At 50.9% G+C, this 9,525-nt stretch overlaps 1 protein-coding gene and 1 non-coding gene across 2 annotated transcripts in view; both read right to left on the reverse strand.

Annotated features, from left to right (window-relative positions):
- PLEKHG3 (pleckstrin homology and RhoGEF domain containing G3) overlaps positions 1-8,134 on the reverse strand; it is a 43,472-nt gene extending 35,338 nt beyond the window's left edge. The window contains exon 1 of the mRNA XM_043918937.1: positions 7,932-8,134. The gene's annotated coding sequence lies outside the window, so the exon portion shown is untranslated. The remainder of the gene's footprint in view (positions 1-7,931) is intronic.
- Positions 8,135-9,235: 1,101 nt separating this feature from the next.
- TRNAS-GCU lies at positions 9,236-9,317 on the reverse strand. The gene has a single exon. It is a non-coding gene; the product is annotated as a tRNA-Ser (tRNA).
- Between the last annotated feature and the right edge of the window lie 208 nt (positions 9,318-9,525).

The following is a 9,525-nucleotide window of genomic DNA, read 5'->3' on the forward strand; positions in this document are numbered from 1 at the left end:
AAAAAAAAAAAAAAAAACTTTAAATAAAAAAAGATTTTTTAAGAACCCATTCAATAAAAATCAGGGTAGGAAAAGATTTCTTGATATGAACAAAAGACTGGCAAATGTGACATTAAAATTTTAATTTCCCTATGAAAAATAACTTTAATAAAGTTACAACAATCCAGAGCTATATGTAATGAATAAAACCCACAAAAGATTATGAATCTGCCTGCAATGCAGGAAATCCAGGTTCAATACCTGGGTCGGAAAGATCCCCTAAAGGAGGAAAGGGAAACCCACTCTAGTATTCTTGACTGAAGAATCCCATGGACAGAGGAGACTGATGGGTTACAGTTCATAGGGCCCCAAAGAGTTGGACAAGACTGAGCAACTAACACTTTCACTTTGTTTCATTTAACACATACACATAGATTTTTTTTTTTTAATTCCTAAAAATCAGCAAGAAAACGGCAACTAAAACTCTGCAAAAGTACCAAGAACCTGTGACTTGTCAAAGCGTGGGGAACTAGAAGCAAGGAAACAAAGGGTAGAGACTTTTCACCACACAACATTCTGGGGCTTGAATCACGTGGATGTATTACTTGGTTTAATATTTTTTTTAATGCAAAAGGCAAAACCTCACAGAATTATAAACATGGATAGGCAATAAACATGAAAAACGCTCATCCCTATCTTCAATCAAAAGTGCTAATTTTAAGGAACAGTTTATAAAATAATTTTAAAATTACATCTACTAGATTACAAGACACAATCCAAATGTTAGTGAAATAGGGCCTCTTGTGTTTCTGGTAAGAACGTATACTGATTCACAAATCATGCAGGGACATCATTTGGCAGTATCTTGAAAAGCACAATTTATAACCCCATAATCCTACCACTGACACACATGGTAGAAAAGATTGACACATGGATGATAAACACAGGATACTGGTGAGAAAAATGGAAATAATCTAAAAGTCTGTTCATAAGGAAGCTATAATATATGACAGATACCATGTAACAGTTCAGTGAATAAACTAGATTTAAATATTTCAACATGGATAAATCTAGACAACAATGTTGATTCAACATGATGCTATACATGTCAAAATCAAAACAACAGGAAACTAAATTACTTACAGACAACAGTAAAAAGTATGAAGACATGCATAGACGTGATAAACACTGTATTCAAGAGAATGTTACTTCTGAGGAGGGAGGAAAGAGAAAGCAATTAGGAGGAAAAAGAAAGCATTGACTGCATCTGTTTAACATTCTATCTCTACAATAAATGACAGAAATAAATCGGAGGAAATTACCATTTGCCAGATCTGGATGGTGAGAAGACAGGAGTAGGAGCTCCCACGCAGGGGCGGGCCCCACCACCCTGGAGACGACTGGAACAACCAGCATGGAGGCTGCCCAGCACAGCACAGCACCCTTCAGCAGCATCCAGGGCCCAAACAAAGGAACAAAAGCTCCTGATGGAAGGAGGCTTGGGACTTTTTAAATTGCAGCTCCTCCCTAACATTTTCTGGCCTCGGAAATGTTGTGCAGCACTCAGGTAGAAGCTTAAAAAATGTAAATGTATTAAAGGCATTCTTGTTTCCACTGAGGCAAGCACCCTCTGGGATAACTGGCAGTCTGCTATGGGTGGAGCTGAATTAAGTTTGGGCCCATCCTGGCTCCACAGTAACACAGTAAAACCTTGACCAGCTGGAACCCTTGCAGAGAGAGCTATCCAAAAGGCACATTTTTAAAGAGTGTGCCCAGTTTCCAAAGAGTCTGGGGTAAGAGCTCAGAGCATGTGCTCCAGAGCCATCTAGAAGTTCAGACCTCATCCCTGCTAAGTCTTAGGTGAAATCCCAGAAAAGTGACCTACCTTGTGTGGGTGGATTCAGTTTCCTCACCTGTAGTTGAGGGTACCACCACCTACTATGCCTTGTTGAGATTAGTGATATTACCTAAGAGTCAACACTTCAAAAATTGTAGTCAATCTGACTGGGACATCTTTCAAAAACACGTTACACACTTCCTTCCCTCCCTTCCTAAATAGTCAAGGAAACATCATTTAACCTCCGCTTGATGACTCAGGGTCACAATTACCAGCAAAGCAACAATTATCAAAATGATGATGCCCACAAAGGCCAAGGTGTGCCAAGCCACTCCCCCTACATCAATAATGACCCCTGGCTCTTACACTCATGCCTGCTTTCCATAGTGTCTTTTTTTTTTTCCCCATAGTGTCTTGATCTCCATCCACTCCATCAATTGTCAATTGCACTGTGGTCGTTTTTCCTCTCTACATTGGTCTCTTTACACTCTTTCCTTTGCTGCTGCCTTTCAGTTGTGGGCTTGGAAATTGGATGACACAATTCCTTTTATGTAGGAATAAAAGTTAAACAGGGTCTGAGGGAGCTGGTGTGAAAGAAAATGCAGGAACTTGAGTCCTGGTGGACCTGGAGACCTTACTGGCTACTTGCAAATAAGTAAGGCCACTGGGTGGCCATGTTGTAAATACGCTAGAAGAGGGGTTACAGGACATATTATGGGATGAACTATTTTCAAGACTAAAAGCATACTCTACTTTGGACACAACATGCAAGGGGCAAACTCTCAGCAGGCCTGGGAGGACTGGTCCCAGTGACCCAAGGCACCCTTTCATGTGTCCAGGCTGGAGGAATACAGAGCTGCCTACCCCTGGGCCACAGGTGCTGACCACAACTTCAACTTCTTAGAATCTTCTACTCTACTAGGAAAGAGTAGAACATTTGTGCAGAGTGTGAAAATTTCTCTAATTCCTACAGTTTCATCACACAGTAGGGTTTTATTTATTCAACAAATGTTTACTGGAATCCTACTATGCAGCAAGCACTAGAGATGCAGCAACGCACAGGACAGACAGAGGCTGCAAGAATACTGGTTCCCTTTTCCTTTCAATAAACACTTGCCATCTATTGCTCAAGAATCTCTGACTTATACACATATGTGCACACATTCATATATATACATGTATGTGTATGTGTGTGTGTATATATGTATATGTGTATATATATATATATATATACACACACACATACACACACCTAGTCTTGTGGCCTGGGGAGCAAAGTTTTTTAGAGCTTCCAGTACCTGTAGAACCCATCTTTCCTCCTGAGATCCCATTACCATAGTGAAATAGACTTCACTCCTCTAGCATCCCTCCCTCCATTCTCAGCCAAATTCCAGCAACAACTAGAGCAACCCTTAGAACCCTCAAATTCTGTTTCCCAAAAGGCAACATGTGCAGTCGCCACTGTGCCCACTGAAACCTCATTCAAGTCCGTGGCCGGCCCCAGGGTCTGCTCAGCATGAAACAGAGTTTGAGAGTCCTTAAAAATCCATTCCTTGAGCTTAAGCCCGGGGGCTTCCCTCCCCAGAGGCCAGCCAGAGAACTGTAAAAAAAGTCCCATTCTCTCTCGGGTGGCATTCCCAGGCGGCAACAGTCCACCCAGGGCCAGGCTTGACCCCCACTGCCTTCTTCCTTTAACTCCATGGAACAAAACTAGAGCAGATGAGATTGTGGAGCCCAGGCTGTTCTCAGGGTGGGACCCCAGCACAAGCTCATCATGCCCTGTGGATTACACTGTTCTCCATGCTGTATGGGGACAAAGACGGCTTCAGCAGAGCCCCTGCCTTCAGAGAACTGCTAATCAAAATAAGAACAGAGCAGAGACCCTGTTCACAAGGCCAGTCTTTATCCCAGACAGCCTACACCCAGAGGGGTGGCCAGCGACTCTGGATGTACCTCCTTCAGATCACAAATTAGTTGACCCTGCCCAGTTTTCATTCTCCTCTGACTTGAGGTCACCCAACATCACAAAATTGGTTGAGGCTGTTTAGGGCCCTCCCTGGAACTTCCTCTGAAGCCAGATTACACCTAGTTTTACCCAGTCTCCAGGCACCCACTGGCAGGCCCGGAAAGCTCCTTCACCATTGGGCCTCCCTGGCTGTCCTGTGCCTGAAACTGGGCTCTCGAGGCGCGGTCTGGCTGATGACCACTTCCCCGGCCCCGCCCTCCACCGCCCATCGCTGCTTCCTGAGCCGGGCTCGGCCCCCAGGAAACCACTCCCCGCTGCTTTTGACAGCAACGGTCTTTGAGCTCAGGCACCTCTCTTTGAGGTCCTGATTCAGCTGAGAGGGGAAAAGACTCTTCAGATTGGCTGAGTGGAAGCAGAGCTTAGCGGAGTCCAGCCAGACTCGGCACTCACAGTGTCTGTCTGTCCATGTTACTCGAAATTCTGGTCCATGGTGGACCCTTTCTGAAACTTTTTCTGGGGCTGCCTGAGCCTCGGTGAGCACTCTCGAACCTCTGCAGGCTCTCCTCAAACGGCTCCACCCACCATCTGCCCGACCTTCCCTGCCCCTCCCTCGTTTTCACCAGCCTTTTCTCTCCCTCTCCCAGGGGAATTTATCTACAGAAGTTGGGGGAGAGACAGCTAGCCTTTCCAGCTGTGAGGCAGGGTAGAGAGGCCAGGGATGAAGGTGTGATTCATCAGTGCTAGCTGGAAGCAAGGGAAATTCCAGAACAAGGGTGGGTCAGGGCTGCCCCCAGTTCACCCTAGAAGCAGCACACACACCTGGGAAACCCACATCCTCAACAATCCCCCAGCCTTGAATCTAGGAGAGGGTTGAAGAGTCTCACCAACTACAAAAGTCTGCACTAAGTAGGGTTTCCATTTTCACCTGCCTCCAATTCCCCACTTGCCTCAAGCTTTTCATTTAGCAATGGCAATAAAGAGCTTGGGCTACCCCTGCAGAATTGATTGGAGAAATAACAAAATAGAAGACTCTCACTTACTGAAGACCTCTATAGACTCTGCTAAGCATCGAACAGACGTTAGCTCATTGATCACTCACAAAACCATACGTGGTAGGTATGATGACTAACTCCACTTCACAGATGAGAAACACAGGCTCAAAGGAGGTTAGCACCGCAGGGCTAGGAAGCTGCCAAGCCCCACAGTGAGTTCCTTGAACTGGGTTTCAAGAACAGGAAACCAGAGACAAGGAAAATTCCTCCTTCAGGCATTATCGAAGAGCCCTTCCTCGGGATGTCTCCCAGGCCACCCCATCTCGAACACCATCCCACCCACTCCATGACCCCACCCACTCCATGACAGTTCACATCCACCTTTCCTATCACAGTGCTCTGCTCATCATTAACTTGCTTTCCATTATTTATCTTGCTTGTTGTCGGCTTCCCCCACTAGAAGTCAGCTCCATGAGGTCAATGACTCTAATATATTTTGTACACTGCAGTGTCCCCTGCGTCCAGCATTCTATATAGCAGATGCCAAAAAACTCTTGAATGAATGAAAGAACCCTTTAAAATAGAACGAAGGGCTGTGAGTGTAGGAAGAAAAGGAGGATGATCCATCCATTCAAGGTGGATCTGGTGACAGAAATCTGGCCAGGGTGAGCTGAGGGCTCCAGATGGGACCTACACGAGGAAATGAAGGTCTGCCAGGTCTCCGGTGGACTCCAGTAAAGCCTTCCTGCTGGCAGAAGTGACTTCCAGCTGCCAGGGCCCCAGCCTGAGGGCTTCTGCTGGGGAGGGCCAGCTTGCAACTCTGAAACAAAGGCCTATGGACACGCAGCTGGCCAGGACTGAGCAGCCGCTGGGTCCAGAGGGGCAGCCTGGGGTGGGGAGGCGGGGGACAAATGAGGAGCTGGAGACAGCCCTCAGGGCAGCTGCAAAGGCAGCACCTCCCAGTGCCCAGAGTCCCCTCAACCTCCGAATACAACCGGGAAGAGCTAGATGGCTTCCCGATTAACCCTTCAAAGTCAGTGCTCAGCCTGGGCTTGAAGCAACCCCCAGGCTTGGAACCAGAGCCTTCATAAGTTTCTGAGAAGACGGCAGAGGTGAAGGGGCAAGCCGTACATCTGGAACACAATTGCTTTTCCCCTCCTGCCCTGGACAGCCCTCAGGCCACGGCCTTTGGCCGCCTCCAGCGTAAACACAGTGACCCTGGGATGGCTGTCGATTTGGTAGGGCAAATGTTTACCCTAGAGCTGAGCTATTACAGGCCGGGGGAGTGTCCACCGTTGGCTCCTGGTATCTGCCTTGTGGCACACAGGGGACCTTTCCAATACACTGTAAAGCTCTCAGGGGCTCCTCCTAGCCACACTGAACCTTCATTTTGTATAGGAGTTTATGCAGCACTTTCCACATACCTGGCTTCCTCTGATCCTTACCAGGCCCCTCTAGGAGGAAAAGGAGGCAAGCCTCCAACTCTACTCAAGAGGAAACTGAGTCAGAAAAAAGCTTTGTGACTTAGGTCATGTTGGGAAAAGCATGGGTTAGACCGTGAGGAAACCTGAGTTCTGGTCCCTGTTTGCCCAGTAGCAGCCTGGCTCCAATCACCTCACATCTCTGGGCCCTGCTGCCTTCATGTGTAAATGGCACATCGGAGGTGCCTTCCAGTCCAGATGACTCAGTCTTTGATGCTACACAGTAGAGCCAGAGCTGGGCTCCCAGACCAGGGCTCTTCCCACTCTACCCCTGTCCCACTTCCAATAAAAACCAGGAAAAACAAAACAAAAACAAAGCCCAAGGCAGCTCTTCAGCAAATCACTCTCTGCTTCTAGGACTTGGTTTACCCCAGGCCTACTCCCTGCCCCACCCCCAGAGCAAGGTATCCGGGGCTTAGATATCCAAGGGTCTGGGAGGGGGGGCGGCAGAGAGAGAAGCCTATTAACAGCGGGGAGATGAGGCTTCCCAGGACCACAGGGAAGAGCATAACGGAGAGAAGGGGTACAACTTTTCTGGGTTCTTACTCCCGAGTTTTCCGCTGAAAATGGTTGGGGTGAAGTCACTCCCAGCTAAGCCACTCAGCAGTCCATCCCCAGTCGAGCAAAGGAGAGGATGGAATGGCACTTGCCTGAAGGGAGGCAAGCAGCGGGCTCAGCGCGGAGCCCGGGAGGCTATCATTACTCTCCCTGCTTATTATTTCTTAAGCAAGGTCGGTGTGATGAGCAGCGCAGGGGTGGGGCTGAGGAGACTCTGGAAACCCAGTTAGGGTTCGCTGGAGGGTGATGCGGTCCGGATCGCCTCCTGGGGGCCCCACGAGAGGAGACAGGCAAGTGACTTCTAGGATGAATCTTACAGTGGGCACAATAACACCAGCCGCCCCCCCTCAGGCCACACCCCTCCCGCCTCCCACTATTACACTTCCCACTCCGTTCTTCCTTTTGTTTTTCAAAAGTAGCTCCAAAGAGTAAAAGTAGCGACCCGAAACGTCTTGAAATTGGCACGCCTTCTCCTAGCTTTCCAAACCAAACAGCTGAGAATAGGGAGAAAATGAACCAAACCGATTTCGGGAGTGGGCGAGGTCGAGGGAGACAGTGGCAGGCAGTGGCTTCTGTGCTTTCGGCTCCCCGACACCCCATTTCTGGCACCCACTCTAATCCCTCCAGGACGCGAGCTGAGATTCCCAGAGCGAGTACCGTGTGACACCAACCCGGAACAGGCTGCCGGCGCCCTCGGGCTCCCGGGGTCAGAGGCGCGGGTCCTTCCTCCAAAGGGTCCACTCCGCCCGGGCCCACAGTCCGCGGCAAGGAACAGCCCTCCGGCAACCTAGCGCGCAGTGGGCGCGGGTGGGCGCAGCCTCGCGGCTTCCCGGATTTCAAACTGAGCCCCTTGGAGCCACCCGGAGCATTCGCTCCTCTCGTTTCCGGGGTGGGGGCTAAAGGACAGACAATGTCTCCTGGCACGAGCCTCCCGCGCTCCAGCCCTGGGCTAGGAAGGTCGCCCTGGAAGCAGCCCAGGCCCGGAGCCCCCTTCTACCTCCCCCGAGTCCTCACCCCGCAGGGCGCTGGGGAGGGTGCGGGCTTCAACACCACCCCGGGCACTGCCGCTGGGCCGGCGGCGCTGGCGGAGGGCGCGGAGAGAACCGAGGAACACTCACCGAGCAGCGGCTGCCCCACCGGGGCCGGAACGCAAGGCGCGCGAAGCCACCCAGGTGCCGCCGCAACGCAGGCACAAGTTTGAAAGTCGCTCCGGGAAGGGGCCGAGACTGCCGGCCGCTCCCGCCCACCGCCAACCCCTTGGCGGCCGGGGCGCGGCCAGCTGCGAGCGCGGCCCCCGGGGACCCCAGCCCGCGCGCGCCTTCCCAGCGCCCAGCAGGAAGTCGGGGCCGAGCCGAGCTGGAGCAGCCACGGGAGGGGGCAGGGAGACCGGGAGGGCGGACCAGGAATTTTTCCAGTGGGTGGAGACTCGGGCCGGCGGCTGGAATCCCGCGATTGGCGGCTTGGCGGGGGCCGGGGGAAACCTCGCGGCACTGCGAGCTGGAGCCCGGGGTAAAGGCTGCGACTGCGGCGGCGGCGGCGGCGGTGGCGGGGCTCGCGCCCTGCTAATGATTAACGCCGCAGGTGGGGCTCGCGCGCGGCCCCGGCGGTGTGCGTCCGGCGGAACGCTAGCCGCCCCGGAGCCACCTAGACGCGCTAAGACACAAAGACGCACGTGGGGTGGGGGGCGAGGGGGTCCCCCTGGTGTCACAGACCTGATATCACCGCCTCCCAAGAGGGCACCGGGCGGCCTAAACGGCCCCGATTTTACGAACAGGAAAGCTCCTTTAGTGGGGATCGGACTTGGGAGCCCTGACCCTTCCAAAGCCGGGCACCTCGGCTTTTCTGAGTCAGAAAGGCACGTCCTGAATTCCTCACCGAAATTCGGTTCCCGTGACCCTTTACAGATGTAAGTCCAAACCTCTGAGAAACGAGCAAGAAAGAGATGAAGAAGCCGATAACTTAGAGTCCACGAAGATACTGTTAGATGGGAAAAGCAAGAGGGAGAAGAAACCCGTGTAATAAAAGACCCATTTTGGTACAACGAAGAGAAACTGTCCCCTGTTCTGATATCTGTATGTAATCACTTCGGCATGGAAAGGTGCACAGCTGGAAAAGTGAGGCGGAACGGAGACATTCAATAAGGACCCGCTGGCGTTTGAGCAAGAGCATAAACTTTAAATAAACCGGAAATAATTCATCAATAAGTGAAGTCGCTCAGTCATTTCCGACTCTTTGCGACCCCGTGGACTGTAGCCTGCTAGGCTCCTCCATCCATGGGATTCTCCAGGCAAGAATACTGGAGTGGGTTGCCATTTCCTTCTCCAGAGGATCTTCCCGACCCAGGGATCGAACCGAGGTCTCCTGCATTGCAGGCAGATGCTTTAACTCTCTGAGCCACCAGGGAAGCTCCAAAACGTACATCCGACGAGGATGGGATTCGAACCCACGCGTGCAGAGCACAATGGATTAGCAGTCCATCGCCTTAACCACTCGGCCACCTCGTCCCAAACTTTAACCAAACCGGAAATAATTCATCAACAAAGGTGCTGTTTAAAAAAAAAAAAAAAAGATGCCGTCCCAGCACAAGACAGGGAGAGAAGCCAGGGATGGGAGGAGGAATAGCATCAGAACCTCTGGGTACATTTGACTTTAGTGTGTAGAGATTAAATGTGTCTAGTAAAGGACGAATATTCCTGTTTAAAAACAAAACAA

This window comes from Cervus elaphus, chromosome 12 (genome assembly GCF_910594005.1).
Source record: "Cervus elaphus chromosome 12, mCerEla1.1, whole genome shotgun sequence".
Classification (NCBI taxonomy): Eukaryota; Metazoa; Chordata; class Mammalia; order Artiodactyla; family Cervidae; genus Cervus; species Cervus elaphus.